A 9,190-nucleotide genomic window follows, 5' to 3' on the forward strand; every position below is an offset into this window, starting at 1 on the left:
TTTAAGCACCCTTATCTGCTTAATTAATTAAATACGTCAGTCAGCCGTGGTGCTGAGTGAGAGAAGAAGGGAAAAGGAAAGGCATCCACTGCCCCTGCACCCTCGCTCAACACCGTGTCTACTTTGACAGTGCTGTGGGCGTCTTGCGTGTCATTCTACCTAGACCAGCCCTCGCTTTGACCTTAAGGCCACTGGGTTTGTGCATTCATGCAAAGCAGGGGCTGGCCAAGTTCAAGGTCTCTGTGTTTCCTGGTTAGAATCTTGTTCTTGTAAGACAAAGTGGAAACAGGACTCAAGTTTCTAGTTGGCATGGTTCTTGCACTCAAAAGGTGGGTTTTCTAAAACGCTACAAAAATTCACTTCCTCGCCCCAAATCCAAACGATTCTGTTTGGAATGAACTAAGATCGGCATCTGTTTACCTCCTGAGAGAGGAGGGGCACAGACACCAGCAAGAAAAGGGAGAAAGGCCGGAAACTGGCAATTAGTGAACACCAGTAACAAGAACTGCTTAGTGCTTGGACATGTTAAGGACACCCTTGAGATCTCCCAGTGAGACATGTGTTGTTAATCCCATTTCACAGATGAGAAGACTGAGGCCTAGTCTTTTCAAATTGTCCTAGTGAATAGTCAGCATGTTCTAAGGCCACAATCTGTGCCCTTGACTTTACATGACAGGACTGCGGAGAGGGATGGGAGGGAGAACTCCCCTCTTCCCTCAGAGTTAAAGATGGCATCCATATCCCTAAATGGTTAGCATTTTAAGATTCATATTATGCGTGACAACATGAACACACCATAAACAATGGAAGTTTTGCCTGTGTTTTGCCTCCCATGCTTCAAGGTCACAATTTCATTTTCTCAACTCTGCCAAAGAACTCTTGGTTTGGTTTCCCATGTTTCTTCTTCTCTTTATGCTTTTCAATACTACAGAGACATGATGCTTTGAATAAAAAGCTTTGGGAGACATTATAATATGAAGGAACAATTTGTTTTGTTTTGTTTTGTTTTGTTTTGTTTTGGTAGGGTGTCTCCTAGTGACAGTGCCCAGTGGTTTTAATTGTGGGGCTGATCTCATGGGTGGATTTTTAATGGGCTCATATGGACGAGGTGTAAAGACGGGGAATTCTTCCAGAAACATCTGTCACATCCATCTCATTGTGGTACGTTTTTACACCACACAACACCTGCCTAGCTTGTAAAGAGGGCTTTGTCCTAACTTCCAGGATCTCAAAAAATATCTTGCAATACACGTACTTTAAATGCACTTCATGTTTTAGGTATATTGGAATAAACACCCACAAAGCCTTCTATGAGTGAGTGAAGGTCAGAGGAGCCCATAACTAAATTCCACATCGTGCAGATGAGAAAACCAAATGCCAGAAGGAACTGACTTTACCCCAGGTCACATAGCTCATTATAGCTCATTTGGAACAAGAGTTCACTTTGAAGGACTCTCTTAATGGTTGCAGGATCAGGTTGTCACACATTGAGTTCCATTTAATGGAACAGAAAACACTCAACTCCATCTCAGGATCTAAGTCTCCTTAAAGAGGAAGGGTACACACCTCTTCTCTTAGGAAGGTTGCAATTCTTCTGGACCTCTTTACCTGGTCATATGGTCCACTGAGATTTTATATACATGGCCGTGACAAGAGCATTTCTTACCTAAAGAAAGGATTCTTTAGATCGAGGATGTTCCCAGATCTGAAGCCTGTCTGGTTTACCAGCGCCACGATCTGAATGTCGTAGCTCTGTCTGTATGGCAGAAAACAAACCAAAAACACAAAACAACGCCATCATTTTACAGGGCCGGTTACCTCTTCACACACACTGAAGGCCCTTTGTATACACACCTCTTTACTTCATGAGGGTTTTAAGAGTGCGTGGTTGGCATCCTGTCTACGGTCGCGTGTGTTTACGCGGACGCTACTAATATCAGTAGAGGCAACAGAAGGCCTTGTTTATTTGTCAGAAGAGTCTGGCAGTTGTAATCTCTTGGGCTGAACATTACAACGTTAATGGTGTTTCTGGTTTTATCAACAGCAAGGACAGAAATGGCTTTAATTAATAGGGGGACTTTATGGGTGACCCACTGAAGTAACCAAAATAATCTCAATCGTGCAAAGGCTGGCTAAGTTAAAGTCTCAAAATGACATAAAACAGTCAACAAAAGTGACTGATTTGAAGAGGCCCCAGATGAAGGCTCAGGTAATTCCAGTGAGTACTGGCTGATAAGAACAGGTCATAGGATATATCCTTGGTGACTAACCTGAAGGGTCTACGTTTGTGGGATTTTTATTAGTCATATGTATTCAACAACATATGTATTACTTTGGGTTATAAAGTGTTACCTATTCACTGTAGCATAACTGAAAAATAAGGAAAAAGAGAAATTAAATAAAATAGTCCCAAATGCCTCTAGCCAAAGATTCTTCCAGCTAACACTCTAGAGAATTTTCCTGTGTATTTTCCCTTCTATTGTTTTCATAAATATGCATTTTTAATAAAATGATCCCAAATATTCCTTTGTACCTCCTAACTTAACACAAACACGCATTTATCCTATAATTCTTGACAACATATTTTTCAGTCGCACTAATGGGCACTACAGAGAGTGATTAATAATTCCCCATTGTTGGGGCACCTGGGTGGCTCAGTTGGTTAAGCGGCTGACTTTGGCTCAGGTCATGAACTGGCAGTCTGTGAGTTCGAGCCCCGCGTTGGGATCTGCACTGACAAGCATGGAGCCTGCCTGGAGTTCTCGTTCCCTCTCTCTCTTCCCCTACCCCACTCGTACTCTCTCTCTCTCAAAATAAATAAACTTACAAAAAAGAATGCTAGATATGGTAACATTGTCACCTTACCTCACTCTCCTCAACCCACTCCCACCCCTCTTCTTTCCCCATCAGAGCCCTGTCCTCCCTGACGGGAGGCAAAAAGAACTTCATGTCATGTCCTGTTACGTCCCGCCTCAGACTCGTGAGCGACAAGCTGAGATTTGCTCCCAAAGCCCTTCCATGCACGTGTCTGTGTGCCTGTGAGAGGAGGAAGGCGAAGTTGGCTAATCTGATGGTGATTCAGCTAAGCAGGGGAGAACACGCCCTTCCCTGAAACAGCAGAAACACCATGCACTCTTCTGTCTCAGGAGCAGTGCCATCTGAGGGCTGTGGTACCCAAGAGGCCAACTCCAAATTCAATAATTAATGTAGAGCGTTGATAAAACAACCAATAATGGATAATCTGTCAAACTTGTGGATACAGGATCCTAAATAACTATTAACTCTTTTGAACCAGTAATGTGGTAATGTGTATTTTTTTTAAAACCTAGTTCTTTGCTAGACTTAGTCATTTTAAATCTACAGAGATGGAACGGTGCCTGGGTGGGTGAGTCGGTTAAGCATCTGACTTGAGCTCAGGACATGATCTCACGGATCGTGGGTTCAAGCCCTGCGTCGAGCTCTGTGCTGACAGATCAGAGCCTGGAGCCTGCTTTGGATTCTGTGTCTCCTTCTCTCTCTGCCCCTCCCCCGCTGGCGCTCTGTTTCTGTCTCTAAAAATGAATAAACATTAAAAAAAAAAAGTTTAAATCTACAAAGATGGATCAAGACCTAAGTGGGAACATACTTTAGTTCCAGGGTCGAGGGCTAAATCATCTACCCCAAAAACCAAGAGCACACTTTACACCCTGCATGTTGGGCCAATTTGACAATAAATTATATTAAGATGATAATAAATAAATAAATAAAAAGAAACAAAGCGAAAAATTAAAAAAAACCCAAAATCATTACTTGGTTTACCAACATTTCTTTTGAAATCAAGCAGATATTGGAAACTTGAGAACAAAATATGCAGGACACGTCTTTCTAGAGCATGTGGTAACTCATGATCATTTCACCTTAGAGAAAACCGAAGGTACAGTAGAGGGTGGGCTGAGTGCTCCTCATCAAGGGAGAAGAGGATGGAGATACAGAAGTGGCAGGAAGCTTGGGGGAAAGATGGCTCAGAAAACGAGAGGGAGGGAATCCAACCACCAGAGACTCTTAACAACAGAGAACAAATTGAGGGTTGCTGGCGGGGAGTGGGTGGGGGGATGGGCTAGATGGGAGATGGCCATTAAGGAGGGCACTTGTGACGGGCGCTGTGTGTGGTACATAAGTGATGAATCACTGAGTTCCACTCCTCAAACCAAATTGCAGTGTATATTAGCTAAAGTTTAAATTGAAAAAAAAAAGTAAAAAGAGAAAAAAAATGACTCAAGAACCTGAGGATTTACTGAGAGGTGAAGGAAGGAACGAGAACTTTAGTGGCATGGACCCTGGACTGCTGTTCTTCAGAGGGGTTTGAGTGTGCCCCAAGGTGGGTACATGGGGTGTGGAAGAAAATACTTAGCTCATATTTTTAATTCTTTTTTCCTTTTTGAGAGAGAGGGGAGAGGGAAAGGGAGAGGGAGACAGAGACCCTTAAGCAGACACCACACCCAGTGCAGAGCCCAAAGTGGGGCTCGATCTCATGACTGCAAGACCATGATCTGACCTGAAATCAAGAGTCTGACGCTCAACTGACTGAGCCACCCAGGTGCCCTGATTTTTAGTATTTTCAGCCCTAGGAAACGAGTACAAGCATTCACCTGACACATACTGAACACTCTGAAGTCACTAGGTAAATGCTGGGTTCTAATCACCAGCTAAGGGCTAGGGTTCTCTATCAGGCCCCCCTAGTTTCTCAAATTTTGCTAAGGCGGGACGGTTCAGGAAGCATCCGATCACGCTGCCTACCATGTGGTACAACATGACTGAGTCAATACCAACCGTGTGATGGACACATTGGTCAGAGCTGGAAGAAGCTGAGTAACAAAGAACAAAGAAACACCCCTTACTGCTGAGCCCGCGCACGCTACTACTTCACTGTTGCTAATGGTTTACAAGAATTGTGCTCTATAGCTCCTTCTGATGTAGCTGTCCAGACACATAGATGCTTGGTCCGAGTAAGGCTGAGCACAAGACATAGCCGTTTAGAGGTGACCTTTGGGAGCGCCACTTGGAGCTTCCAAACCTTTAACTCTTTGGTCAGCATTTCTACCAGTTTCATAAAACAAAGCTCATTAAACTCTCTGAAAACCAAATTCCCTGGCAGACCTGAGTACAACAGACCTTCATAGGAATCCAGAAATTTTAAAGTATAGTCCAAAAAATTCTGGCCCAGGGCAAGTGGCTGAGCTAGACCCCAAATCAGCCTACGTATATTTGTTTTATCTATGCATCCTTTTTATTACTATTTTTGTGTCCTATAATGTACAACTATATAAACTTCTATGTGCGTATATATAGACATGTCTATGCATGTGTGCGTGTGTGTGTATATATATAGTATATAAATGTATAGATCTCTATGTTGAGCACTCTATTTTATATTTTCTATTATTACTGTAGTACATTTACATAATTACAAGTTAAAAGCTAGTCTATAACTGGGAGATGCAGATACAAAATGCTTTCACTCCTAGGTACACATGACTGAAAAACTTCATGGACATCACCTTCCATGCACTTGAGGGATACACATTTCATAAAGTTCATAAAAAAGGTAAGTTCTGTTTTATTGTCCAGAGCAATAATATGAATGACAGATGAAGAAGGATGGAAGTCTGCGGAAAATAAAACCCTAACCATACAATCATAAATGTTCCTGGCCAGGAAGAAAAGGGCAGCCATTGTCGCGCCTGTGTGGCTGCACTGGGGGACGGGGGAGGGGTGTTCTCCCAGGAGGCCAGAGTTTAAAAGAGTATTTGACAATAAGAAAGGGGGAGATCCTTATCCAAAGGCAGGACAAACAAGCAGCACCTGACTGAAAAGAGCATCAAAACGCTGCCACTCACGAAGGGCTGAGGTTTGTGGAAAATACCAGGGAAAGTAATAATTTTAAAGCAAAAGAATCTGATGAGCTATAATGGGAGTCAGGAAGAGAAGAAGGCAGGAAAAAATGGAACTAAGGTTTTCTGTGGACCTACTGTGTGTCGATAACTATACTATGTTGTTTCCTTTAATATTTGCCAAAGCCCAGTTAACAATGACTGTAGACTACTTTACAGATGATGATGTGAGGAAACTGAGGCACTAGGGAAATTCATTAGGTTGCCCATGATGACCAAAACACCGACCAGAATGCAGAGGGGACTGGACAGAGCTCGGATACATCAGACTCCCAAAGCTGGCCTCTTTCACGACACCAGGGTGCTGGTCTACTGAGATGAAAAACTTCCTGGAAAGCCTGGGTGGCTCAGTTGGTTAAGCACCCAACCATCTCAGGTCATGATCTCACAGTTTGTGGGTTCAAGCCCCTCATTGGGCTCAGCATTGATGCTGTGGAGACTACTTAGATTCTCCCCCTCTCTCTGTTCCACCCCAACTCGTGCTTTTTCTCTCATAATAAATAAACTTAAAAAAAATCACATTTAAAAAATATTAAAGGGCTGCCTAGGTGGCTCCGTTGGTTAAGCCTCTGACTTCAGCTCAGGTCATGATCTTGTGGTTTGTGAATTCAAGCCCCGTGTCGGACTCTGTGCTGACAGCTCAGAGCCTGGAGGCTGTTTTGGATCCTGTGTCTCCCTCTCTGTGTCCCTTTCCTGTTCATGTTCTCTCTCTTTCTCAAAAATAAGTGAACATTAAAATTTTTTTCTAATATATTTAAAAAAAAATTCCTCCCTTCTACCTCCCTCCCTTTCTTCCTGATGTGAAGAATCTTGTGCCCATAATCTCTTAGCGTCTTCTTCCAGCTGAGCCAGAATAAATTCCTATGAAGAGGGGGATCCTCAGTTATGACTTCCTCATTCAGGCGGTCATTCCCCATCACTGAATTTCTGAAGTGCATTAAGTGAGGAGGGATACACCACAGAATGAGACTCAGGCCTTCTTTTTGAGAAGTTCACATATGGGCAAATAATAGCAATACAACATTGTTGCTTTTAAAAAGGCATGGAAGGCTGGAGAAGCCCAGAGTCACCCCACAGGTGTGTGAGGTAAATGGTTTGCTTCTTTCTTATCCATCAAGGGAATGGAGGAGAGGAGGGTCAAAAAATATGACTGACAAGGATGAAACCCAAGGTACGTTAGAAAAAAGTAATGGAGGGGCATATGGGTGGCTCAGTCAGTTGGGCGTCTGACTTCGGTTCAGGTCATGATCTCATGGTTTGTGAGTTCGAGCCCCACATTGGGCTCTGTGCTGACAGTTGAGAGCCTGAAGCCTGCTTTGGATTCTGTATCTCCCTCTCTCTCTGCCCCCTCTCCCCCCCACCCCCTCTTGTGCTTTGTCTCTCTCAAAAATAAACATTTTTTTTTTTAAGTTTTTTTTTTAAAGAAAGAAAAAAGGGGCGCCTGGGTGGCTCAGTCAGTTAAGCGTCTGACTCTGGCTCAGGTCATTATCTCACCGTTCGTGGGTTCGAGCACCACATCAGGCTCTGTGCTGACAACTAGCTCAGAGCCTGGAGCCTGTTTCAGATTCTGCGTCTCCCTCTCTCTCTGACCCTCCCCTGCTCACGCTGTCTCTCTCTCTCTCTCTCAGAAATACATAAAACATTTAAAAAATTTTTAAAGAAAGAAAAAAGTAATGGAAAAATAAGATGACTTAAATCCACACATTTAATTATATGCCAAGATACTTTCACATATAAATATCTGAAAGCAAAAGAATGTTAAGCAAAAAAGGCAAGTCCAAACTCCAAGCCGATGTTGGATACTGCTCCTTAATAATTTTTTTCTTTATAACTGGTCATTAAATACATGGTTTATGAGGATTTAGGAACAAAGCGGCGGCTTCCAGGATGAACACGGTTTAAAATCAGCATTTCCCACTTTCCCTCCTGGAAACCAACCCCTAAACAAGCAGAACAGAAAGACACTGCAGACCACAGACCACAGACCTCACTCTCTATAAAGCTGGGAGAAAGACAGAATCTGCGGTCTCTAGCTTATGTATAAAGGCCACAGATGCACCCGGGATTGGTTGTAAGCCACTTGGGGAAAAGCGCAGAAGTGCAAAGGGAAGCCAGAGAGTCCAGGGGCAGCACATCTCCGAGGGTGCTCCCCGAAACACACGGGCTGGGGATGAGGAACGTTCTCCGAAACGTAAGCTTTCGCAAGCTTTGCTCCTTGTCTGTAACATCCTGTGCAGGCCGTTGGGGGTGGGGGGTTTGGAACCACATAAACAACCAGAAGAGGAGCCGTGTTTGCAGGACGGACGACTCCGCCGCAGCACAGGACAGAGAGCGTGAGCCTGGGAAAACAGACGGTGTGAAGACGGCCACGTGTCTCCTGCCAGGGGACTCCTTTCCTGTACGCTGCCTTCCAGAAAAGTCCTACCAACTGGATTAATCTCCAGCGGGGAGGACTCAGATCCTCCAACAATTTAAGAAACCACTCTTATAGGAGTGAGGAGTTGAGGACGTTAGCTGGACAGACAGAAAGACCGGCTGGATTTTGGTAGAGCTCTCCAAATATTTCAACAACTGCCGTTTGGCGCTTGAAACAGACCTCAGAAGCAGAAGCAGACCCTCAGGTCAATGGGTAGAAATCATAGGAAGCGCTTGTAGGAAGAACAGCAAGAATAATTCTTTTAATGACCAGAAATGTCTGAAGTACACGACGTCAATAGCCAAGAACCCTATGAAAAGTTACTTAACCTTACTAGTAGTTAAAGAAATATAAACCCAAAACACCAGATGCAACTTTCAAAAATTATACTTGGAGGGGCGCCTGGGTGGTTGAGCATCTGACTCTTGATTGCGGCTCAGGTCATGATCCCAGGCCAGCGATCAAGCCCTGCATCAGGCTCTGTGCTGGGTGAGGAGCCTGCTTAATGTTGTCTCTCTCCCCGTCTCTCTGCCCCTCCCCCACACGTGCACACACGTCTCTAGTGGCAAAAGTCCCAGAGACCAAGAACATGCAGTTCAGGGAAAAGAAGTGCAGAAATGAGCAGAGCCATCCATTGCTATGTGAGTGGAAGCTGGTGCAATCACTGCGAAAGGCAGTATTTATCAGAGTGTCACGGGTGCATACCCTTTGATCTAGCGTTTCCACTTCTAGGGGTCTCACGCAGAAATAGTCTCATTGCTGTGCAAGCTTTATGTTCAAGGATATTGAGTGCAGGATTTTTTGCAGTGGCCAAAAAAAAAAAAAAAAAAAAAAGGGGGGGGGA

Source organism: Crocuta crocuta, unplaced genomic scaffold (genome assembly GCF_008692635.1).
Source record: "Crocuta crocuta isolate KB4526 unplaced genomic scaffold, BGI_CrCroc_1.0 scaffold41, whole genome shotgun sequence".
NCBI lineage: Eukaryota > Metazoa > Chordata > Mammalia > Carnivora > Hyaenidae > Crocuta > Crocuta crocuta.